The sequence below is a fragment of the Stomoxys calcitrans genome, chromosome 3 (genome assembly GCF_963082655.1).
Source record: "Stomoxys calcitrans chromosome 3, idStoCalc2.1, whole genome shotgun sequence".
NCBI classification, from domain to species: domain Eukaryota; kingdom Metazoa; phylum Arthropoda; class Insecta; order Diptera; family Muscidae; genus Stomoxys; species Stomoxys calcitrans.
In genome coordinates, this window is record NC_081554.1 from 138661027 (window position 1) to 138688944 (window position 27918).

Here is a 27918-nt window from a genome sequence, read left to right on the forward strand (position 1 = left end):
AAACTCAAAACAAAATGTATTGGACCATGTCGATATTTCACATTATACTAATGATAAGCAAATGCTTAAGCCAAACAAACAAGTAAAAGCGTGCTAAGTTCGGCCGGGCCGAATCTTATATACCCTCCACCATCGATCGCATTTGTCGAGTTCTTTTCCCGGCATCTCTTTTTAGGCAAAAAAGGATATAAGAAAAGAGTTGCTCTGCTATTAAAACGATATCAAGATTTGGACCGGTTCGGACCACAATTAAATTATATGTTGGAGACCTGTGTAAAATTTCAGCCAATTCGTATAAGAATTGCGCCCATTGGGGCTCACGAAGTAAAATAGAGAGAACGATTTATATGGGATCTGTATCGGGCCGGATCGGATCTGTAGACCGATTCAGATCATAATAAACACGTTTGTTGATGGTCATGAGAGGATCCGTCGTACAAAATTTCAGGCATATCGGATAATAATTGCGACCTCTAGGGGTCAAGAAGTCAAGATCCCAGATCGGTTTATATGGCAGCTATATCAGGTTATGAACCGATTTGAACCTTATTTGACACAGTTGTTGAAAGTAAAAAATAAAATACGTCATGCAAAATTTCAGCCAAATCGGATAGGAATTGCGCCCTCTAGAAGCTCAAGAAGTCAAGACCCAAGATCGGTTTATATGGCAGCTATATCAGGTTATGGACCGACTTAAACCATACTTGGCATAGTTGTTGGGTATCATAACAAAAGACGTCGTGCGAAATTCCATTCCATTCGGATAAGAATTGCGCACTCTAGAGGCTCAAGAAGTCAAGACCCAAGATCGGTTTATATGGCAGCTATATCAGGTTATGCACCGATTTGAACCATACTTGGCACAGTTGTTGGATATTATAACAAAACACGTCGTGCAAAATTTCATTCTGATCGGATAAGAATTGCGGACGCTAGAGGCTCAAGAAGTCAAGACCCAAGATCGGTTTATATGGCAGCTATATCAGGTTATGGACCGATTTGAACCATACTTATCACAGTTGTTGGATGTCATAACAAAACACTTCGTGCAAAATTTCATCCCAATCGGATAAGAATTGCGCACTCTAGAGGCTCAAGAAGTCAAGACCTAAGATCGGTTTACATGGCAGCTATATCGAAACATGGACCGATATGACCCATTTACAATACCAACCGACCTACACTGATATAAAGTATTTGTGCAAAATTTCAAGCGGCTAGCTTTACTCCTTCGGAAGTTAGCGTGCTTTCGACAGACAGACGGACGGACATGGCTAGATCGACGTAAAATTTCACGACGATCAAGAATATATATACTTTATGGGGTCTCAGACGAATATTTCGAGTAGTTACAATCAGAATGACGAAATTAGTATACCCCCCATCTTATGGTGGAGGGTATAAAAAAGATGAGACTATTATGAGTACGAAATATTTTTACACCAGTCTTTACCATGCAACCAACATGCAAAACAGTGGCAACAGCGAATATAACATCTGCTTCAAACATCAAACATACACCGCAAATGACAATTAAACCGGATTTCACATTCACATGAGAAATACTGGGAAGAGAGAAAGATGAAGTAAAATTTTACTTTTGTTTTCATTCGACTCTTTACTACAACTTTTTAGAGATGAAAACGAACTTGTCAATCTTCGTAGGGTTGCCAACTTATGTTTTTTAAACTTTATTGTGTGGTTTTTAGACTTTAAATCAACATTTCAATAAGAGTTTTGAGGATTGATGGCATAAAGGATAGGACTGGAGATATTACCAACATTTTTTAATAACAGTTACGTTATATTTAGCCAATTAGCCAATTTTTTCCTGATTAATTGATTACTAACTATATATTGCAGCCGATAATGGGCTGGAGTTTGGCTTAAGTACGTATAAGATATATATATATTTGATTAACATAACACTTTTAGTCGATCAAGCCTTATTCGTAAGCGTGTCCATCGAAATTTAAGCTACAATCATAAAAATGGTGCGCATAAAATAAACTAAAACACTTATTCCAAATAAATTAGCAAATTTTATTCTAATTTGGTTAAATTTTGATTAGAAAAAAAAAAAGAAAAATTGTAAGTAAGTTTTACTCATCTGTAATTAGTGGCAAATAGTTCATTTACATGGGTTTGGGAAGTAATTTTACTCAACCAAGTTTCTTCTCGACAAGTTAAATAATCCTATAGCAAACAACGTTTTTATTTATCCAAACATGTTGTTATGTTAAGTTTAACGCTTCCCATAAACCTATATTCTTCAATTGTAATAAATACTCGTTCACGAATTTCTGAAATTTGAGTATAATTGAATAAATTTTATAAATTTCAATACCACATGTATTGAAAGAAATTCATTTAACAAACCGAATCAACGCTTGTGATATGAACCTTAAACGCAATGAATTCGATCCGTTTTTAAAATGAATCATAACTGGAGATGAAAAATGGATTGTTTACAACAACGTTAGTCGAAAACGATCATGGTCCAAGCATGGTGAACCAGCTCAAACCACTTCAAAGGCTGATATCCACCAAAAGAAGGTTATGCTGTCTGTTTGGTGGGATTGGAAGGGTGTGGTATATTTTGAGCTGCTTCCAAGGAACCAAACGATTAATTCGGATGTTTACTGTCAACAATTGGGCAAATTGAATACAGCCATCAAGGAGAAGCGACCAGAATTGGTCAATCGTAAAGGTGTCATATTCCACCGGGACAACGCTAGACCGCACACATTTTTGGTCACTCACCAAAAACTGAGTGAGCTTGGCTGGGAACTTTTGATGCATCCACCATATAGCCCTGACCTTCCACCATCAGACTACCATTTATTTCGATCTTTGCAGAACTCCTTAAATGGTAAAATTTTCGGCAATGATGAGGCTATAAAATCGCACTTGGTTTAGTTTTTTGCAGATAAAGGCCAGAAGTTCTATGAGCGTGGAATACTATATTTGCCAGGAAGATGGCAAAAGGTTATCGAACAAAATGGCAATTATATATTTGATTAAAGTTCATTCTGAGTTTTATTAAAAATGCATTTACTTTCTTTTAAAAAATCTGCAATTACTTTTTGAGCAACCCAATATTAAAGCCATTCTTCTCAGTTATACCAAACATAGCTTTAATGGAATTATGAAGATGTGTTTTAAACACGTTATTTGTTAGGCATACAATAATCACATGATTAAAGAGTATCATAATACAAGAGCGTTTGATTTGTGTCTTCAGTTTGTATAGGATAAATAGATCCATGTTAGAAACCCTGAATAAAATGCCCTTAGAAAACTTTTAAGGTTTATTACTTACACAAATTCTTATTTAAAAGGAAAATCCGCCTTTTATATTTTCCTCTATTTACCTGCGCTGTGCTGTTATCCATCATGCGCATGTGCTGCCAACAAAAAGGCGTCAGCAACACACACACAAGTCACAGCTGAAAACCATGCAAACCATTCCCGTGGCGCACAAACATAGACAACGTTTAGTCTGATGTACACATTTATTAACAAAGGTCGTGGACGGTAGGAAGAACAAAAGCAGAAATATTAAATAAAATTACCAAGGTAAATGTGGTGAGTCACGACATCCATCTCTTTTTTTTTGTTCACATAATGTTTTCCATTCTTGTCTCAGATTTTAATTACAGAAAGAAATTTGATATGCTGCAGTAATTGCTTCCGAATCGAATAGGCCGAACATATAATGTAAAACGTCCTGAAATTTGGGTTAGCATTAGCAATTAAAAAACAATAATTATTCTGTTGTTTTACTGATTTTTCTTTAACTTGGTTTGCAGGAACTTTAAAAATTGAAATGCGATCTACAATTTATGCAGCGATGGAATATTTCAACGCAAAGGATTTCCAATTACAATCGGACGTACACCTTTGATGGTAAGTATTGGATTGAAAATAAAACTATGTATCGGTACTCCACACTTCCATTTATTTTATAACAGTCTATAAAATATTGGGTAAATGGCGTAACGGATCTTCTGGGAAACTATGGTGCTTACTCCTATGCGATTTATTTGGGAATTTCTCCAAAGCCATTGAAAACTTAATGTGTGAACGATTTTATTTTAATAGTTAATATATACGAAATTTATATTCACTACGTGTAAATTTGAAATATATTAATGAAATAAAACAAAGGATGAATATGAGAATAAATAACACATCCACAATTAAATGAATTATTTGATTTGAATTTTTAAATCTAAACGGAATAGAAGCCGAGATTTTCCCAAAACTTTGTTCAGATGTATAACCACATAGTAAATATTTCGGATATTTTATTCAATCAATTGTGTTGATTTCAGTTTAAAATATCTTTACGATTTTTTATCATATGCACTGAATAAAGAATAATTTAGTTCCCTTTATTTAACGTTGAGCCATAACGAAGTTAATTTGATGTAATTATATTTTAGATCTACATTAACTAAAAAATTAAATTAAAAAATAATGAAGTCCAACTTAATTCGAAAGTGATTTATTTTAATTCAACCACTGGGACACTTTTTTTAGTTTAATAGTCCAAAAATTTTGCACAAATGCTTCATATCGATGTAGGTCGACTTAAATTATAATAAGTCAAGGACCTAATGGACCCATGTTGAAATATAGCTCCGTTATAAACCGATCTCCCGAATTGAATTCTTGAGTTTCTAGAGTGTTGTTATGACTATTAACATCTATGACAACTATATTTCAAAGCTGTCTATAATCTGACAAAGCTTTCTTATAAACCCATAAAAAATCGTTCAAAGAACTTGATAAATTCAATAAATGGTCGAAGGTATATAATAAGATTCAGCAAAGACGAACTTAATTCGCTCGAAGCTTAATTCGCTCATTCGGACATTTCCATTGGAAAGTTTCACATTATCTAGCATAATGGTACACGAAACGTTTTGGCGAACGACAGCCATTTGTGTTATTCACAGTGACTTGAAAAAATTATGTTGACAAAAAATGCATTTAGTCGTACCCCAACCTCGCTCAAAGTCGAACTCCGTATTCCGAGTATGATCCCGAAACAAAACAACCGTGTGAGTTAAGCCAAATTCAACGAACTTTGTTTGTGGAGGAAGCACATCGAAGCAAATAATTGCCTGTTTCTTTGGAAAAACTGGACATGTGGCGACTCTTCCCCTTAAGTAACATAGGACGATCAACTGTGAGTGGTACACAACAATATGATTATTTGAAGTCTTGCGAGAAATTAGAAAAAAAAGTAGAGAATTAGAATCATTGTTCACTACGACAATGTGAACTGTAACATATCGGCACAAACCAGTGCCTTTTTGACCTATGACCAAATCGACGACTTGATGTATAATCCGCCGTACAGTCCTTACCTTGCACCCAATGACTCCTTTTTGTTCACGCACATTAAGATAAAGATGCGTGGTCATTGATTTTGGTCCCTAGTAATGCTATTGAATAATTTAATAACCATGTTTTGGAGGTTCCTCAATCGGAGTGGAAAAAGTGCTTCGACAATTGGTTTGAGCTTATGCAAAAATGTATAAATCGTGCTGGAGGATACTTCGAAAAACAATAAAACCATTTTTGGTGATAAAAAATTGCATTTTCAGACCAGTCATTTATACAGCAGCCCTCGTTTATACATTAACGCCGCCATTAGTATTTGAAACTCCGAGCCTCCGATTGCAAAGTGCGTCTATTTATAAATATTCTGGCAGCGCTACCATATTCCACCACTGGGATTTTATGCAATTTATTACTTGTAAGCTGTTGGCAGCACTGATTTGCAGGCACGGTTAAGCATGTGTCTCTGTTCGTTGGAGATCGCTTAAAGTCAACTCTTTTTCTCAATATTAACCACAGCATATACAGTTATCGTTTGGGTTCTTCCTCTTCTTACTTCGCACTCATCGAAAACGATTTTCTGCACCATAGCCGCATTGGTGCTAAATGTACCAGTTTCGCTTGGTGCTGTTACAATTGTTGTTGTCTGTTTCTTGCTGTTGTCGTTTTGGTAACATTGTTTTTGTTGTTTTCTCTTTTGAAGACCTAAAGAAAGTGAAACTCTTGTTATTACGCGACGGCGTAGGGTATGACAATCCCCCAGAAATGAAATAGATGCCGGGAGGAGAAAAACACACAAAACTGCAAATGACGGAAATGTTTGCATTTTTACAACATGTTTCGTCTTTTTAAAACTGGACAAAAGCCAGTCGGCGGCGATTTCATGCGGAGGTAACTAGCTTTAAAACGAAGACACTAAAACACGATTTGGGGGCCAATCCCGGTAATTCAACACAACATCAATGTGATTTGAATCGCTTGTTTGAAGCCAAGCAAGTGTTGGAGTTTGAGATGTGAAATTGGTAAATGCGGCACTGTTGCTGAGACGTTTGAGATAATCATTTTTACGTCTGTAATTCTGGCAATTTTATCCTACAGGCAAGCGTTTGCCACACTGGGTGTGATTGATGAATATATCCGGAAACGAAATAGAGACCAGTTTGAAGGCCTCCATTGTTATTTCATAATTTTTTTGCACGTATCCAAACTTTATTCGAAATAATGAGAAGGGGTATTAAAATATAATTTTTGACACCATTAGACAAGGTAGACACGAACCTAGAAAAAGACAAACATAAACTCAGTTGTTTAGATGTATTTTCGCACTGATTTCTATATGAGTATAATTTAAATTGATTGATAAAAACTTTTTAATTTGATTCAAAAAACAAATGTTTGTTAAGTCCGACTTCAATTAAATCAGTTTTTCCGCAATGATGAAAATGCCTGCTTTAAGCATATACAGAAAGCTATATTGTAAATTAAATTCGGTATTGATTAATCAAAACTTTGTTAACAAAATTGTCAGTTGCCTTGATCATTTTTGACATTGAAACTCTATTTTTTTATTGAATCATTGATAAACAAGTAAAAGCGTGCTAAGTTCGGCCGGGCCGAATCTTTGGAACCCACCAACATAGATTCTGCTGAAAATTTACACAAACAAAATATAGTTGAAGGGCATAATTTTATTCTGCATACCAAACTCTGTTAAACCAGCAAAAATTAAAGCTTCTAACAACCAAATAAGGATATTCGAAAGACCGGTTTATATGGAAGCTATATCAGGTTAAAGACCGATTTGATTGAAATTGCGGCTTCCGGGGGATCAAGAAGTCAAATCGGGAGATCGGTATATGGGACCAAATCTGAAGCGATATGGCCCATTGCAATCCCCAACGACCTACATTAATATAAAGTATCTGTGCAAAATTTCAAGCGGATAGATTTACGCGTTCGACCGTTATCGTGATTACGACAGACGGGCCGACGGACATGGCTAGATCGAATCGGAATGTAGAGGCGATCCAGAATATATATACTTTATGGGGTCGCAGATTATTATTTCAAGGTGTTACAAACGTAATGTTTTGGTTAGTATACCCCCATCCTGTGGTGGTGGGTATAAAAAAAGACATATGTATGTATAACAAATTTTTAATTGCACGAATTAAAATTGTTATTTAATAGCATAAACAGTATGTATATGTATCTATAAGAAAGCAAGAAGGTGTTGTGTTATCTTTTACATACATGTTATCCGAACAGAAGTGCAAATAAGCCTAATATATGAGCGCATACACCACTGAATGTAAAAACAAAATATCAAGAAATAAAATTGGGAGATCTGTTTATACGGCCATATTTAACACGTATGTTATAGGTCATAGAAGAAGTCGTTGTTCAAAATTTCCGTCTAATCGGATAAGAATTAATCCCTTTAGAGGCTCAAGAAGTCTAATCGGGAGATCGGTTTATATGGGAGCTACATCAAAACATATACCAATATGGCGCATTTACAATCCCAACCAACTTACACTAATTGGAAGTATTTGTGAAAAATTTCAATTGCCTAGTTTTAACCCTTCGAAAGTTAGCGTTCTTTCGACAGACAGGCCAATGGACATGGCTAACTGACTCAGAATGTCACGACAATAATATATATACTTTGTTGGGCCTCAGAGCTATATTTCGATATGTTACATACGGAATGACGAAATTAGTATAGCCATATCCATCCATAAATAATAAAATTGAATAATTTTTAAATAAGTTAATAGTATGAATTAGAGGAGTGCAAACAGAAAAATCTAGGATGAAAAAATACAAATGGACGAATTCCATATATACGAAACACATCCGAAAATGGAGAACATTGTCCTAACTAGAACAACTACCTAACTACATCCTTTCATGTTGTTCAATAATTCAAGATATCATACGCGATATGTTAAGGTTGGTATTCAATACAAAAGTTTTGGCTTGAAGTATATTATTGACAGCAGTAAAGCGAAAGGCAATCACGGTTTATATACGTATACTTTGTGGTACCGCACAGTGGGCCAAATGGCAAAAAAATTGGAAATAAGTCTACAACTTTTTATCTGTTGATTTTAGCCATACAAAATGTTCTAGACATTTGTAGAGGAGGACATAGGCTTTCAGAAAAGTGCTGTTGTTGGTCCATATCTTTAATACAGGGTGAGCTACAGGGTGTGAAAGTTGACCACTTTTGACTTCTCCAAGCTTCTGGGGGCCATAACTTTTGATCTACTCAACCGATTTACATGATTTAGGACTCTAGAGAAAGAGCCACTTCTCATACATTTTGAAAAACTTGATTTTTGCGAATGAACATTCTGGCAACCTTCTCTCAAATGATTTGTAGAATTTTTCAAGTTTGTCTAAAGCGTCTTTATTTAGCCTTATTCCATATATGTGGTCCAAAGTGTAAACAAGTTCCTTAAATGACTCCGTGTATGATTTGGAATCATTTTTGATGTCCCATACAATTTTCGAAAGAGTGGAATACTTCAGTATGACTTCCATAACTTATAAATGTCCTTTACGCCTCTACAAAATATAATGAAGAAAATTTGGATTTTGTTCAAATATTTATGCAATATATTCACAATTAATGACCCATTTCAGGTATCAGACGCAATCGTAAAAAGGGGTCCAAAGTGCCTCTTTTTACTTACTCTTCTATAATTATTTACCTGGACTCGAATTTGGTTAAAAAAAATGACAATGAATTTTTTATGGGTAGGTTTTTTCACATTCATTGATACGGTGGATTTCCTGGGAATTCGACATAGCGAAACAGGTAACATTTGTCTGCATCAAATCTTAACACAAATATATATATATATGCAGGTATATTTCTAGGTTACTTTTTATTCAAAAATCATCAGCTTACATTAAAAATAGATGTAGGTACTATACAAACGCACGCCGATGCGAAGTGTTTTCGCTCTAAAACACATATTTTTATTCCAATTTTTTTAAACTTTGGCAGGAGACCTTTTTTTATTCTAACACATTTGTATTGTAAACCCTGGGCAAATCTATCAATGTTTTAGTGTAGGCCCCATATAAGGTTCCATTTCACAAATAGACATTTTTATATAGAGTTTAATGAAGTGTAAATGAATTTTAGAGTAGATAGAATCCGAGTTGAGAAATGTTTTATACATCGTTGGAAAGGTATGAAAATTTCCTTTACGATAAGGTATGTTGCGTAAATATGGCTATAGTGTGTCATGTGCAATTAGGACAACAAAAACAAAATTTGGGAAATTCGACTTTTTTGAAAAATTGACTTTTTTATTGCCGGTTCCATAAAATGGAATAGAATAGAGATATTTCCATGATTCTTTTTGTGTTTTGTAGAAGAAGTGTTACCAAATAAAAGTTTATTTAACATCTTTGCAATAAAATGTGACGTAATACTTGTTTTTTAGCAATGAATATAGCACTACTTGAAAATTGACTTTTTTCAGTATTTTGATCGCTACGATCTCATTTATGGCTAGGATATGGCGAGACATACCTTAAAATGTTGGGAACATTTTAAGCTTTCATTTAAGTTCAAAAAAAGCGAAAAAATCCCCGTGGAACTTTTTTTCCAGTGAGAAACTTTTGAAGTTTAGTAAAAAAATTGGCCATTTTGGTCTTAAGATAACGGTGTTGTTTGATATCGAAATTAGCCAAATTAGCACTTAAAACTTTTCTTAATACCTCGACTTTGTGAAAATGGAAAGAAATGATAATGCTTTGACGGCCAAAGTTTGCGAAAACTTAAAGGAAATGGGAGTATCTTTTTTGAAAAATTTTGCAATTTTTTGACAAAAAAAATATTTTTCATATTGAAAACGATGCCATTTTTAAACCGCCAAAGATATTCACGTGATTCCTTTTGTATTTTATGCACACATATGCTGGCATAATTTGTGTGAAGTATGAAGTTTATAGCTTTAAAATTGACGGAGTTATTAAAAAAACACTGAAAAAAACCAAGGCCAAATTTTCATATTTTAAAATTAAACAATTCATAACTCCTTAACAGTACACGATGGCATGGTACTTTATGCATAAGTTTTTTAGATCTTGTCAAGCTCTTTCTCTAGAGTCCTAAATCATGTAAATCGGTTGAGTAGATCAAAAGTTATGGCCCCCAGAAGCTAGGAGAAGTCAAAAGTGGTCAACTTTGACACCCTGTAGCTCACCCTGTATTAAAGATATGGACCAACAACAGCACTTTTCTGAAAGCCTATGTCCTCCTCTACAAATGTCTAGAACATTTTGTATGGCTAAAATCAACAGATAAAAAGTTGTAGACTTATTTCCAATTTTTTTGCCATTTGGCCCACTGTGTACCGTTAAGATCTTTACTTTTGTAAAAATTATTATTTTTTAATTTTGAAATGCCATCGGCACAGTCTTGGATTGACGGAACCCTAGCATTGCTATCTGGAAAATCATGTTACACGGATGGATCAAAGCTAGAGAACAGAGTGGGCCTGGGGGTTTACATTGAGAACCCAGGAACTAAGATCTGTTTTAGACTGCCTGACCAGTGTACGGCTTTCGCATCTAACTGATACCGATACTTAGGTGGACAATACCAGACATGAAGGGGAGTGGTATTGAAAACAATTATGGATTTTGTAAGTAGCACGGAATTCCTGACTTAAAATTTTATTTTTCAAAGTATTTTTTTAGTTTTTAGAGCGCACAACAAGCCGATTACTGGCATAGGTGTATGTCCATAGTGGCATGGGGCGGATTAATATCTGCACCCTCTTTTCAACCTAACCTAACTTTATTTTGAAATAATAATTAAATATTTAGATTCATTAAAAGGACAAAAATTTTAATACAATGCAAAGACACCTAATTCTACACGAATTTTATATTACGCTATTCGAAATTAACGCGATTTGATTTAAGGGGGTGTAAAAATTAAAAAAAAAAACAAGTAAAAGCGTGCTAAGTTCGGCCGGGCCGAATCTTACATACCCTCCACCATGGATCGCATTTGCCGAGTTCTTCTCCCGGCATCTCTTCTTAGGCAAAAAAGGATATAAGAAAAGATTGGCTCTGATATTATTATATTATTAAATGTTGGAGACCTGTGTAAAATGTCAGCCAGTTCGAATTAGAATTGCGCCCTTTGGGGGCTCAAGAAGTAAAATGGAGAGATCGATTTATATGGGAGCTGTAGCGGGCTATAGACCGATTCAGATCATAAAAAACACGTATGTTGATGGTCATGAGAGGATCCGTAGTACATAATTTCAGGCAAATCGGATTATAAAGGGTGATTTTTTTGAGGTTAGGATTTTCATGCATTAGTATTTGACAGATCACGTGGGATTTCAGACATGGTGTCAAAGAGAAAGATGCTCAGTACGCTTTGACATTTCATCATGAATAGACTTACTAACGAGCAACGCTTGCAAATCATTGAATTTTATTACCAAAATCAGTGTTCGGTTCGAAATGTGTTCATTCACCGTAACGTTGCGTCCAACAGCATCTTTGAAAAAATACGGTCCAATGATTCCACCAGCGTACAAACCACACCAAACAGTGCATTTTTCGGGATGCATGGGCAGTTCTTGAACGGCTTCTGGTTGCTCTTCACTCCAAATGCGGCAATTTTGCTTATTTACGTAGCCATTCAACCAGAAATGAGCCTCATCGCTGAACGGTGAATGAACACATTTCGAACCGAACACTGATTTTGGTAATAAAATTCAATGATTTGCAAGCGTTGCTCGTTAGTAAGTCTATTCATGATGAAATGTCAAAGCATACTGAGCATCTTTCTCTTTGACACCATGTCTGAAATCCCACGTGATCTGTCAAATACTAGTGCATGAAAATCCTAACCTCAAAAAAATCACCCTATAAATATCGACCTCTAGAGGCTCAAGAAGTCAAGATCCCAGATCGGTTTATATGGCAGTTATATCAGGTTATGGACCGATTTGAACCACACTTGGCACAGTTATTGGATATCAAAGCAAAACACGTCGTGCAAAATTTCATTCCAATCGGATAAGAATTGCGCACTCTAGAGGCTCAAGAAGTCAAGACCCAAGATCGGTTTATATAGCAGCTATATCAGGTTATAGACCGATTTGAACCATACTTGGCACATTTATTGGATATCATAACAAAACACGTTGTGCAAAATTTCATTCCAATCGGGTAAGAATTGCGCACTCTAGAGGCTCAAGAAGTCAAGATCCCAGATCGGTTTATATGGCAGCTGTATCAGGTTATGAACCGATTTAAATCATACTTGACACATTTGTTGGATATCATAACAAAACACGTCGTGCAAAAATTCATTCCAATCGGATAAGAATTGCGCACTCTAGAGGCTCAAGAAGTCAAGACCCAAGATCGGTTTATATGGCAGCTATATCAGGTTATAAACCGATTTGAACCATACTTAACACAGTTGTTGGATATCATAACAAAACACGTTGTGCAAAATTTCATTCCAATCGGATAAGAATTGCGCACTCTAGAGGCTCAAGAAGTCAAGACCCAAGATCGGATTATATGGCAGCTATATCAAAACATGGACCGATATGGCCCATTTACAATACCAACCGACCTACACTAATAAAAAGTATTTGTGCAAAATTTCAAGCGGCTAGCTTTACTCCTTCGGAAGTTAGCGTGCTTTCGACAGACAGACGGACGGACATGGCTAGATCGACATAAAATGTCGCGACAATCAAGAATATATGTACTTTATGGGGTCTCAGACGAATATTTCGAGTAGTTACAAACAGAATGACGAAATTAGTATACCCCCCATGTTATGGTGGAGGGTATAAAAAACAATTTTAACGCGATTTGATTTAACGGGGTGTAAAAATTAAAAAAAAAAAACAATTTTAACGCGATTTGATTTAACGGGGTGTAAAAATTAAAAAAAAAAAAACAATTGATAACGGAATTTACGACGAAAATCATTGAACCATCACCACCAATTGAGCATGAATTTGAAAATATATCCAGCGATAAAAGTGACGTTGGAGTCTAACGTAAACGAGTTTGTTTATCAGAAAGTGATACTGATTAAAAATTGTATTATTTTTACATGTTTTTAAGTTTAATGATTTGTGTTTCTAAATTAACTGTTTTTGGTTTTTTTTTTTTGTAAAATTAAATATGAGTATTTAAAGAATACTACAATATACAGTAAAATATAAATTAAACGTAAAATTAAATAAAACGATTTATATAAGTATTTCCAAACAAATACATAGTTTAAGGCCACAACACCAACAATTAAACTACAATTTTAATTGTAGTTTAAAAAATAAATAAAATTTGCGTATGACGCAACATGAATTTAAATTACATTTTAATTATCGTCATTAAGCTAATTTTTAAAATGTTGAACCAATCACCTCCTTCTATATTTATACCCTATCTTTTGTACGCGAGTTTTCGAGGAACGTATCTATCTAATCATCTGAGGTAAACAATTTATATTATGGAAAAATATAAACTATTAACCTTAAATTTGTCATTTAAATATATATATATTTTTTTTTTTTTTTTTTGAAAGAATAAAATATTTTCAAATAAAATTGTTTTTGGAGTTGATAACCGCTTTAGTTGAATTATTCAGATTGTCATAAATTAAATTGGAAAATCGTTTATTTATAGTACAAACTTCTAATAGGACCGATTTCAGCAAAATTTTTAATAGAATACACAAATTTCAAAATAAACTGTTTTAATTCTTTCTGTGTACTCACAATGCAAAGTGGGATGAAAAAAAAAATACGTGGAAATAAGTCTGTCATTGGTTAATGGATAAAGATATCTTTATTAAAATGTACATATGTTGTTATAGCTGAGGTGTCATACACTATGTGCAAAATACTCCATTGATTTCTAACTCGCATAGCATTTGACTTGAGAAAACAATATTGTAATGTGATATAGCATTATCATTGAAAATTGAATCAGTATAGAATATAGATTAAAAATCTGTTCACTAATGTCATCGAAAATCACTAAATACGAGGTCAGTCTCGGAAAAAAAATCAGAGATATTTGCACAAGAAAGCATGTGTTATATGCACTTTCCAATAAATAAAGACATTTTGGAAATCGAACCACAAACGATTATTTCGCAGTGAATGCAAAAATTTGTAAGAGATGGCTTAATCAGAGGGCGCACGAATAGAGCCTAGACTCTCTAGAGACCAGAAATTTTGATTATCGTCTAACATCTCCGTTCTATACACTTTCAAAGAGATACCTCAATTCATTTAAAAATTACTGACTGTTTTCACTTCTTTTAAGTTTTTCGAATGCGTAACTTATCGATAATGTATAGGAAAAAAGCCGCCGGGTCCAATGTTTTATACATTAAATATATATTTTGGTAAAGGTTATAACCTGCTTTACAAGTCCAAGCTGAAATCAAAATATTAAATTTTGGCCGGACTATTTATGTAAAACACAAAATGAATTCACAATGCACACATTTTCGGAAACTTAAAATTGAAAACCGAGATAAATCAATCAAAATCAATACAGATATCGTTCTAGTTTTTCAGTATTTTGTAGACGAATATCTTCTCAAAAAACTAAGTATAAATTTTTGTCACATTTCTTGACGAAAATACCCAAAATATTGGGAAAGATGTTTGCAATATCGGCATTTTTTCAGTAGAATGGCAGTAGAGAACTCAATCCTTGTATGGCACAAAAAAAATTTTTGGCCGATTTAAGAATCATACATATTTGTTTAGTCCTTTTTATACACTCCATCATAGGATGGGGGAATACTAATATAGTCATTCCGTTTGTAACACCTTAAAATATTGACCTGTGACCCCATAAGGTATTTATATTCTAGATTGTCTCGGCATTCTGAGTCGATCTAGCGATGTCCGTCTGGTCTTTGGGGATTTCAAATAGGCCATATTGGTTCACATTTGGATATAGCACTCATAAAAACTAATCCCCCGATGTGACTTCTCGAGCCCTTAGAAGCCTCAATTTTCGTCCGATTTGGCTTAAATTTAGAACAAGGACTTGAGTTATGACTTCCAACATCCATGCCAAGTATGATCCGAATCGGGTTTTAAACAGATAGAGCCGCCTTATAAACCGATCCCTGATTTCACTTGTTGAGCCCTTATAACTTCTTGAATCCAAAATATTACAAACTCAGTTAATAAGGTACATTTTAAACGGAATCGATGGTGGTGGAAACCCATAAACCCATAAAATAAAGACAAACACTTTTTCAGTGTACGGAGCATTGTCCGAATCGGTCTAAAACCTTATATATTTAGCACCCATATAATCCAAAAAGTGGACTCGAAGCTTAATTTAGGTGATAACGAAAGATATTTTTTAAACCCTCCGACATACGAATTTCGTCATTCCGTTTGTAACACCTCGAAATATGCTTCTAAGACCACATGAAATCTATTCTTGATCGTCGATCTAGCCATGTCCGTCCGTCTGTCTGTTGAAAGCACGCTTACTTTTGAAGGAGTAAGACTATATGTTTTGATATAGCTGCCAATTAAACCGATCTTGGGTCGTGACTTCTTGAGCTTATAGAGGGTGCAATTCTTATCCGATTTGGCTAAAATTTCACACGTGGTGTTTTGGTATCACTTTCAACAATTGTGTCAAATCGATTTATAAACCGATCTCGAATCTTGACTTCTTGAGCCTCTAGGTGGCGCAACTCCTATCTGATTTGTCTGAAATGTTGCACGAATTGGTTTGTATTGACTTCTAACTACTGTGCCATGTATGGTTCAAATCGGTTAATAACCCGATATAGCTTCCATATAAACCAATCTCATGATTATACAGTGTGAGCCTCCGAAAGCGTGATACAAATCCGATTTATGTGAAATTTTGTACAAAATTTTCTATGACCTTCAACATACTTCCCAAATATGATCTGAATTGTTTCATAACTTGATATAGCTCCCATATAAACAGCTCTCCAGATTTTACTTCTTGAGCCACTATAGTGCGCAATTCTTATCAGATTTGGCTGAAATTTTGCACAGTGACTTCTCCTTAAGTCTCCAATAGCCAAACCAAGTATGACCCTCATATGTTCATAACTTGGCATAGCTCCAATAGCGTAGCAATTCTTATCCATGGTGGTGGGTATATAAAATTCGGCCAGGCTGAATCAGCACGCTTTTACTTGTTACAGATTAATAAGCTTAATTGAAAGCTTTAGATCAAATTTTCTTTATGGAGACGAAACAATGATATTACATTTTTTGACTAAAATTTGTCAAAAATTACTTTTTTCACATTTTTCACATTTTTTGGTATGTAACTCGCATAACTTTTGACTGAAGTATGAAACGTTAGTATATAATGCAACAAACTTTATCAGCTATCCAAACCAGTTAAAAAAATTAAAAAAAAAACTTTATTTAGTCGAGTTTCTTGGATTCTATTCCAATGGACATTCTAGGACCTTGAAATTTTGCATATAGTCCGTTCCGTTGTCCGTTCACAAATTAAAGATTTATTTCCATTAAATTTTCTCATACCACTGTGCTTCCTATAAGCTGATGTTCAAAATTTCAGTGGTGTTTAATTTTAACCGCTAGGAGTATTAAAACTGAGTACTTAAATAAATAAACTCATTTCTTGAAAAGGAAATAGATGCCTCCTCTGAGGACGGCAACATCCGCATCGCTTAGGTGTCGGTCCATAGCGCAGTAAAGGAGAATGGAATGACGAACGATTTAGGCGTGAAAGCCAGAGGACTGCCTTCAGTAAACTTGGGTAATCCGAAGCCTATCGGGGCAACAAAATCCGAGTTAAAGGCGTGGCAACTCCGGAACAGTTGGAAATTGAGAAAATCCGCCTTGTGATCAGAAGGCTAATACTGAAGGAAAGTAAGGGATCAGTATACCTTTTGGTACCATTACGGGACACAGCCACCCGAAATAATTTTTTCAAGCAAAATTTCAATAAATATCCTGTAAAGGGAAAAAAATAATAAAATATTCTCTAAAGACAAAATTTGGCTAAGGACCGGGACGCTCAAAATTATTTTTCTAAAGACAAAATTTCAATGAAATTATTATTTTGGATATAAAATTCTCTAAAGGCAAAATTTGGCCTATGCCCGGGCTACCTCTGAGTTTTTTTTTTTTTGTAAAAACCACATTTTAATGAAATCTTATATATAAAATTCAATTTGTGTTTGTTTGTTTGTTACGTATAGACTCAAAAACGGCTAAACCGATTGTGTAGGTTGGTCTGGAAGGAAACATAGGCTATATAATTTTGATATCGGAGGGGGGCGGACCCTCCCCCTTACCCCAAAAGTACTACCCAAAAATAAAAGTGGACCGATCGGGACAATATGGGATTCAAATTAAAGGTTTTCAAGAGAAGAGTACGAATTTCATAATTAAAGTTGGGTCCAAGTACCTGGGGGGCCGCCCCAGGCCAAAATGTCTCAAATGAAAGGTATTCCGGAGTAGATTACGAATATGGTTTATTTGACGATCATGACAATATGGGACTCAAATGAAAGGTATTCCGGAGTAGATTACGAATATGGCCAGGAAGTAGGAATATGCTTTATAATTTATTGATAACGGAAGGGGGCGGACCCTCCACCGTTACCCCAAAAACACCACCCCAAATCAAAAGTGGACCGATCGGGACAATATAGGTACCCAATGAAAGGTATTGGTGAGTAGAATACGAATATGGTACTAAAATTTGAGTCTATGTACCTATCGGGCCGCCCCAAACCCAAAACTCCCTCAAACAGACATATTAGACGTTCATTTCAATATGGGGCTCAAATGAAAGGTATTTAGATTTCGAATCTGGCATACAAAATTAGATCGAAGTATAGGGAGTCACGCCACTCCTCAAAAACGCCATTAGACCCATTATGACTATGATACTTGGCTGAACCGATTTTCTTAAAAATCTCATAGATTGTGTACGTTTGTCTGGAAGGAAACATAGGCTAAATAATTTTAAGATATTGGTTGGAGGCGGACCCTCCCCCTTACCAAAAAAAAAACGGCACCCCTTATCCGAAAGTGGTCCGATTGGCACAATAAGGGTATCAAATGCAAGGTATTAGAGACCAGAACACGAATATGATATTAAAATTTGGGTCCAAGTACCCAGCGGATTCCCCACCCATCCCCAAAACTCCTTTAGACTGATATATTCGAATTTCGTGTCAATGTGGGACTCAAATGAAAAGTATTAGGAAGTAGATTACGAATATTACATTAAAATTTGCGTTCAAGTCTGAGTGGCGCTTTTCCTCGTAAAGATATGTCAAATTGGTAATCGGACCCCTTTTTAAAAAAATGGTAGAAAACGAGTTTGATATCCAATTTTGGAGCCTAGTGTTTTAGGTTACGCCCTAAAACACCCCCTAAACTGAACTTCATTTTCGTTGGGAATAAAGAACCAAATTTGATATCTATTTTCAGTGCAAAGTGCCGGTGGCCGCCCCAGCTCCAAAACACCCTCCAAACGGTTCATATTTATTGGCCATGGCAGTATGGGACTCAAATTTGTGGGATTTGGAAGTACAGCAAGAATTTGATATCCATATTTGAGTCGAAATATCTGAGGTGCCATCCCTACCCTAATGACAATATTACCCTAAGGAAGAACATTACCAAATTGTCACACATAAATGCGTTTTTCCGATTCAAGTTTAAACTCAATGATAAGGGACCTTTTTTAATAGCCGAGTCCGAACGGTGTCCCACAGTGCGACACCTCTTTGGGAACAGTTTTTTAAATGACTATGCATGGCATTGTACCCCACAAATGTCGCCAGGATTTGAACGCGTTCAGCGTCATAGGCTACAATGGCACGAATTCGATGTCCGCACTCAGGGCGAAGTGTCCCCACCCTAAAAAGATATTAGAGAGTTAATGAAAGCGCAGCGGAGCGGGCCCGGTCCGGCTAGGAGGTTAGGATTTTCATGCATTAGTATTTGACAGATCACGTGGGATTTCAGACATGGTGTCAAAGAGAAAGATGCTCAGTATGCTTTGACATTTCATCATGAATAGACTTACTAACGAGCAACGCTTGCAAATCATTGAATTTTATTACCAAAATCAGTGTTCGGTTCGAAATGTGTTCAAATTTTGACAAATTTTGTTCAGCGATGAGGCTCATTTCTGGTTGAATGGCTACGTAAATAAGCAAAATTGCCGCATTTGGAGTGAAGAGCAACCAGAAGCCGTTCAAGAACTGCCCATGCATCCCGAAAAATGCACTGTTTGGTGTGGTTTGTACGCTGGTGGAATCATTGGACCGTATTTTTTCAAAGATGCTGTTGGACGCAACGTTACGGTGAATGAACACATTTCGAACCGAACACTGATTTTGGTAATAAAATTCAATGATTTGCAAGCGTTGCTCGTTAGTAAGTCTATTCATGATGAAATGTCAAAGCATACTGAGCATCTTTCTCTTTGACATCATGTCTGAAATCCCACGTGATCTGTCAAATACTAATGCATGAAAATCCTAACCTCAAAAAAATCACCCTTAATATAAAAATCAATTTGTGTTTGTTTGTAGGTTTGTTTGTTTGTATGTTTGTGTGTTCCTTATAGACTCAGAAACGGCTGAACCGATTTGCACACACAGATGGTGCAAAATGATCCCGTGGTGAAAATAGGGTACTACATTTTTTGATATCTGAAGGGGGGGCGGACCCTCCCCCTTACTCTAATTTTCAGAAACGCCAGATCTCGGAGATGGGTGGTGCGATTTAAGCGAAATTTTGTGTGCTCTCATATAGTACCCTAAAAATAAAAATTTGGTATCCAAATTTCGGATGGGGTACCTAGGGGGCCGCCCCACACTAAAACCTTCCAAACATATATTTCGACCAATCACGACAATATGGGACTCAAATGAAAGGTATTTAGGATAAGAAAACGTATCTGATATCCATTTGTCGAACCAAGTACTAGGGGGACCACCCCAAGCTCCAAAACACCCCTAAATCGGACATATTTACCGACCATGGCAATATGGGACTCAAATGAAAGGTATTTGCGAGTAGAATACGAATCTGATATCCAAATGTGGGACCACGTTTCTGGCGGTCCACCCCTTCCCCAAAACACCCCCCAAACAGGACTTATTTACTGACCATGGGAATATGGGGCTTAAATAAAAGGTATTTGAGTGTAGAATTTGAATCTGATATCCAAATATGAGACCAAGTGTTTGGGGGGCCGCCTCTCCCCAAAAACCTCCCCCAAAGGGAACACATTTACGACCATAGCCACATGGGAATCAAATGAAAGGTCTTTGGGAGTAAAGCACAAATCAGATATCAATGTTCGGGAAAAGTGCCTATGGGGCCATTCCACCCTCACAACACCAACCCACCCCCACAACACCACTCAACCCCCAAACTACCCTAAATCGGACATATTTACCAATCATGGCAATATGGGATTCAAATTAAAGGTATTTGCGAGTAGAATACGAATCTGATATCCAAATGTGGGACCACGTTTCTGGGGGGTGGACCCGTTCCCCAAAACACCTCCCGAACAGGACTTATTTACTGACCATGGGAATATGGGGCTTAAATAAAAGGTATTTGAGTGTAGAATTAGAATCTGATGTCCAAATATGAGACCAACCATATGTGGAACCGACCATGTCAATATGGAGATTAAATGAAAGGTATTGGGGGGTAGAGAAAGAATTGATACCCACTTCTGGGACCAATTTTCTGGGGGTCCAACTCCTTTCCCAAAATACCCCACAAGCTGCAATTTTTTAGTGACCATCGCAAAATGGGGCTAAAACAAAGGTATTTGAGAACAGAATACGAAATTGATATCCAAATTTAGGACCATGTATTTAGGGAATCACCCCTTCCCCAAAACACCCCGCAAAGGGTAAAAAATTTTCGACCATGCCAATATGTGGTATTTAAGATTAGAAAAAGAATTTGATAACCAATTTTGGGCCATGTGTTTGGGGGATGCCTCATCGTGTAAACTTCATATAGAATATTTTCTTGAAATTTTCTCCAAAGAAAATATTTTTATGCAATTTTCTCTTAAAGGTTGGTACTATGTACGTTTTTTACCTAACTTTTTTAACCTAAACAAATTTCAATGATAATATACCAATTTTGTTAAAATTTTACCATATGTATAGACAGAATGTTCCTCCGAATGCAATCAGCGAATTTTAATTCTATAAGTCTAAATTTCATTGAAAATTTCTCAAAAGAAAAAGAGAGAAAATATTGTTTTAAGACAAAACTTCAAAAAAAAAAATTGCTAAAGGAAAAATTTGGAAAAAGCAAGACGAACTTTCAATAAAATTTGCAATTAAGACAAAATTTCAATTAAATTTTTTAAAGATAAACTTTCAATAAATTTTGTCTAAAGACAAGATCTTTTTAAGAATTTTCAATAAATTAACTAAAAATTTAATTTCAATATAATTTTTCTAAAAACAAAATTTTAAAACAGATTTCGTTGAAAACAAAATTTTAATGAAAGTATTTTTGAAGACAAAATTTTAATAAAACTTTCTGCGAAGTCAAAATTTGACTCAGGCTTTTGCAATTATTTTTTTTAAAGACACAATATAATGAAAATTTAAACAGACAAAATTTTAATGAAACATTTTTAAAAGTCAAATTTTGAATAATATATTTCCTAAAAACAAATTTTAAGGGAATTTTTTCAAAGAAAAAATCTCAATAAAAATATTGATGACAAAATTGTAAACACTTTTTCCAAATTTTTCTTTTTTTATAATCAAAATTTCAATTAAAATTTCTCTAATGAAAACATATCCGTGAAAAGTACTCTGTGGATAAAATTTGGCCTGATCCTTCTCAAAATTACTTTTTTAAAGACAACATTTCAATAAATTTTTTTCTGAACGTCAATGAAATGCTCATGCTTGAGCTCCCCCAAAATTATTTTGCCAACGAAAATATTTTATAATAATTTCGTTTTTGTAAACAAAATTAAATAAAAATTCTTAAAACAAAACATCAATCAAGATTTTATCTTTACAAAACTTAATTTAATTTTTAAGAAACAAAATTTCAATACAATCTTTTCTAAAAACAAAATTTTAATAAGTTTTCAGTAAAGACCAAAATGTAAAATATTTTTATTTAAAGAAAATATTAAAAATTTCTTCGAAGTTAATACGAAAAAACGAATAAATGATTTCATGCATTTAACAAAAAATTTTCTAGTTAGTTTATATTCACAAAAAACACAATAGCTGTCCAGCAACTATTCACAATTGATAATTTCTTGCTACTATAAACAGATGGTTTAAAAGTATGGCTCATATTGCGTAAATTTGGAAAAAAAAATTTCAAAACTTACAACTTTCAGAATTTTTGAAAAATCAAGGTAATCTTGATTTGCTATCCTTTTTTCATTTTTATACATAAAATAAATACACATGTTGGCTCAATTAATTTGCTACAATTTTCGCAAAGAAATGTCTTTGTAATATAAAGTTAAGAGTAATGATTTCTTTAAGGATTATCTAGGAAAAACTATGGTAAAAATTGAGCATTCAAATTCCCAATATGTTGAACAAAAATTCGAAAACTTTCTAAATTGGGGAATCATTTCAATCAGGTGAGATTTTTATTATACGAAATTACACACGTCAACTTCCATCAAAAAACGATTTGCAGACGGTTTAAATGAAGTTCGAAGAAGAATTTGAGCACATCATTTTAGCAGAATGTAAGTGGTTTTTTTTATCAAAATAGGTCAAAATGTATTTTCTCCAAATGCATCTAAAAAAGATATTTGCATAATGTTTTCAATTTGTGTGCGTAGTATTTTATGGAAATAAATAGCGTTTGAAACCGATTGTCAAAATCTGGACCATTTAACAAATTTGAGACAAATTAAAACTGGCGGCAGCATTTTTCGACATGTCGCAATGAAATCAAAATTGTCCGAAATTGTCGTTTGTCCAAAAATTGTACCCCACAACCGGGTGCAGTTTTCGTTTGGATTGGTGTTGCATACAAAGAGTGAAAAAATAATGCATTTCCTAGTGTGCCAAGTCTGCGGTGTGGGAAGCTGCACTTTAAATCAGCTGTCATCATTTACTACACCCAGAAAACAGATTTGTTGCTTCTACCAATTTTTTTGCCAAACGCAACTTTTCTTTTGCGACAACCAACGTTGGTGTTGAGGTTATGGTCTAGTTTATGTTATGCTACCAAAAATAAAAATTGCTTTGAACGTGCGTCGTCGCTCGGTTATCGTTCTTTTCTGCTTGCTGCTGCGCTCTCCCTCGAGCTTTTCTCTCTTGACTTGTTACGCTTTAAAATTAATTCTATTAGTTTCGTCGGCGGTCGAGAGGAGATTTGAACTCATAATGTCATATTTGCTAGTCCTTCACGTATCCTCTAGCCTGCCGACATCATTTTCTTAATGATGATACAAGGCAATAAGCATTACTGTACAGTAATAAGTTTCTCAATTAAATTGAAATTAAAAAAATAGTAGAAACAGTTTTTTAAAAAAAAAAATGTTTAATAAGAAATACATATTTTTTTAAGACGAATTTTCTTAAATAAGTTTAAAGAAAAAACAAAATCAAAAATTTCGCCGGCCGGGGGACTCGAACCTTTGTTTCCGAATTCGTCAGTAGTATGTGAAGATTTTATATGCAGTACCAACTGCCGGAGAGATAGTTAGCACAACTACCGGTAAGGGGATAGTAGAAATTCGGTATGGTAGTTACCACAACTACCGTGAGGGTAATTAGCAAAACCACCGTAAGGGTGTTATGCAAACTCTTTGATGGTACAGTAATAAGTTTCTCAATTAAATTGAAATTAAAAAAAGAGTAGAAACAATTTTTTAAAAAAATGTTTAATAAGAAATACATATTTTTTACGACGATTTTTTTTAAATAAGTTTAAAGAAAAAACAAAATCAAAAATTTCGCCGGCTGGGGGACTCGAACCTTAGTTTCCTAATTCATCGGTGGAGTGTGAAGAGTTTATATGCAGTGCCAACTGCCGGAGGGATAGTTAGCACAACTACCGGTAAGGGGTTAGTAGAACTTCGGTATGGTAGTTAGCACAACTACCGTCAGGGTAATTAGCAAAACCACCGTAAGGGTGTTGTGCTAACTCTTTGATGGTACTGCAAAAAAAAAAAGTTGTTAATACAATTGGCAGAAGTAAACCAAATGTATTTTTTGTGGAAATGATTGATGGAACTGATATATCAGTAAGTAGCGTCTTCTTTTAATCCTATTTATTGTATCGTGGTTAAGATAGCTACTGAACTATGAAAATAACCTAACTGTGGTTCAAACAATTGAAATTGTTTTGACATTATTATCTCTTTGTTCTTATAATCGAATTCCCACCAAAATTCTCTGGGTTTAGGCAGCTTCACTAAAACAACGTTCACTTACTATGTTAAAGACAAAATTTGTTGAATGTTTGGAAAAGAGCGACATAATGTTAAAAAGATATATGAAAATGGAAAAAGTGAACGCGTTTTATTTAGCAACCGGCATATTAGACGCATTGTTAGAAAGTTCTTCATCCGAAGACGAGGATGTGATTTTTAAAGATTGAAACGACAAAATACATATAAGGGTAAAATTTTTTTTTCAGAATCAAATCACAATAACATATCTGCACAAAAATATCTAATCGGCAATGCAAAGTTTTGGCAAGCAATACAAAGTTTAGCTCTTGTTCTATAACCAAATATCACCGCCACCACCCATTAGTGACTAAAATTGTCCATAACCAAATTTTCAATATTTTTATCTATTTTACAGTTACAGAATTATTATAATAATTTTTCGATTTTGAACCACAGCAAGGTGGTTCAAATGTAAAGATTGACCCTAAAAGCTCATAGTGGTTATAAATTATCTTTTTGGCAACACTGGTTTAAACGGCTCACACACAATTAGCTTGGTCTATAATTTTACTATGAATTGTTTTATTGTACAAACGAACAACGCTTACAAATTATTGACTTTTATTATCAAAATGCGTGTTCTGTTCAGAAAGTTCGTTGCGCGCTTCTTCCGCTTCTTATTTTCGAATTAATCGAAAATAAGCCTAATTGTCGATTCTGGGATAAAGATCGGCCAGAAACAATGCAAGAACTACAAATGCATCCAGAAAAAGTCCCAGTTTGGTTTGGTTTATGGGCTGTTGGCAATATTGGACAGTAATTCTTCAAAGATGATGAAAATCGTACAGTAAGTATGAATGGTGAGCGCTACCCGGAGATGATTTAAAACTTTTTTTTTTTAACTAAAATACAAGAGCTTGACTTGCATTAAATGTGTAACAATGAACTTATTGAGAGGCGAGTTCGGTGAACATTTTATTTCACGTTCGGGACCGGTTAATTGGCCCACAGATTGCGCGATTTAACGCCTTGAGACTATTTTTTGTGAGGCTATGTTAAAGCCCGTGTTTATACAGACAAGCCCGCTGCAATTGACGTATTTGAATGTAACATTGAAGCATTTAGTCATGACATACCGGCCGAAATGTTGGAAAGAGTATGAAAAAATTGGACTAACCGGATGGACCATTTGAGGCTCAGTTACGTTCAACATTTTCATGAAATAATCTTCAAACATTAAATTATATGAACCGTTCTATTGATTCAAATAAAGATTTCATGTATTTTTGCGATCGACTCAGAACCACTTTCTGATTCGATTTAGCTATGTCTGTCTGTAGTCTATCTGTCTGTCCGTCCGTCTGTCCATGTTTTCACGAAGCCTATTGAAATTGAAAAAAATCGGTTCACATTTAGGTATAGCTCCCTTATATATGTTCGTCCGATTTGCTGTCATAATGCAATATTGTGTACAACGCTTTCCTCGACGACTACCACAATATCTGAGTTTGCTCGAAATCGGTTCAGATTTAGATATAGCACCCATATATATGTCATTTGTCAACCGTAGTTTTTACATATTTGCATAACATAACATATTTGCTCCAAATTTGATAAGAATTGTTTTATAAACCATCTGAAAACATCCGCCGAGGTCCATCAAAATTGTTTCAGAATTGGATATAGCTCAGAATAGGGTGTATTATGGGGTAGGTGTAAGGTATTGTACATGCGGCGCCGCCCGACTTTTGCCCTTCTTTACCGGTTTTCAAAATTCATTCGCATCAAATAGAAACAAACCGACTGTATTTCCAACCAGTGCTTTTCGGGCTGACATTCTATCTATTTGGCTAGTAATTTATTTATTAGAAGACAAACATTCTATTAGCTCTAATCCAACTTAAACTAACACCATCGCTAGCAAAAAAAAATTAATTAATAACCACTTATTTCATTTAATTAAAGTCAGTAATGATATGATACACAACTTCTTCTTTATAATTTATGCGAAATTTTAAGGCTAGATTACTGGCAGTCTTCAATCACACTCAGTAAGTAAGAAAATGTTTAGCCCATTGATATCACAATGGTGTAAACAGTTATAGATATTTTCTAGCAACAGATAACAGCGATTCGTAAGTGGAAATTGAACCCTGGTAACTGTGATACTGAAAAGCATAACTTGAAACCGGGAAGTGTTTACTTTTCCACAATCTAGTAATGGATATGATTGTAATACCTTCATTTACATAGTGACGTAAATGTAATCTTGGTTAAGAAACTATGTCCAACAGACTGACACAAACAGGCAAAACAACGTGGTGTTCATCATGCTAATTAATTATCCGATGAGTCCGATCTAAACCAACACTCCAACATTCAACTCCAGTCAAAAATTCACTTTTATAAGTTTAAGAAGTCTATATGATACATTGTGTTTAACATAGTTACAATGTTAATAGATTAGCCCCAGTTATCGGATCAAAGAGTCAACAAAATGGAAATTTATGATTTTGCAGATTTAAGAAATCCAAGTTGTTCTATATGGCAGCTTTATCCAAACCTAATATGATTTTTATAGCAATTGGTATAGGTAAAGATGGATACAGCACAACTAACTGTTCGAAATTCCAGTCAAGTCGATAGAAACATTGATTTTTTAAAATGTAGAGACGGTAAATCATATGATCGGTTAAGATCCAACTTCCGAAACCTTATGTCATTAGGTAAATCAACAATAAAGTGTATAATGCTCATACTACAAAAAATTCTGTCAATTCCTGTAGGTTCAAATCAAAGTTATGATAATTTTTGAACAAATTCGAAAAAGATTGATCTTTGACCAGAAGCTTATGCTTGTGGCAACAAGCCAAAACAAGCAGAATCATACTTTGTGCAAAATGAACCGCTGATTGGTATATCACTTCCATATGGTTAGCAAGATCACCAAACACTATCACCATGAGATTTAATCGAATTAAAGCATTTCAATGCTAAAGTGTCTCGGTGGAATGGGGAGGTATAACGTTGTCGCCTTTGACCGTTTATGGCATTCATTCACTCCATAGTTACCTGTTTAACAGTTGGCTTTCGTGGTTACTGTTT

General features: G+C 34.8%; 1 protein-coding gene and 1 long non-coding RNA gene across 4 annotated transcripts in view; one reads left to right on the top strand and one right to left on the bottom strand.

Annotated features, from left to right (window-relative positions):
* Nucleotides 1–27918, bottom strand: part of LOC106090537 (dual oxidase maturation factor 1) — a 273000-nt gene that overhangs the window by 214337 nt on the left and 30745 nt on the right. The gene's annotated exons all lie outside the window — the stretch shown is intronic.
* LOC106090213 (uncharacterized) lies at nt 3398–3879 on the top strand. Its single transcript, XR_001221774.2, has 3 exons — nt 3398–3588; nt 3650–3741; nt 3813–3879. It is a non-coding gene; the product is annotated as an uncharacterized LOC106090213 (long non-coding RNA).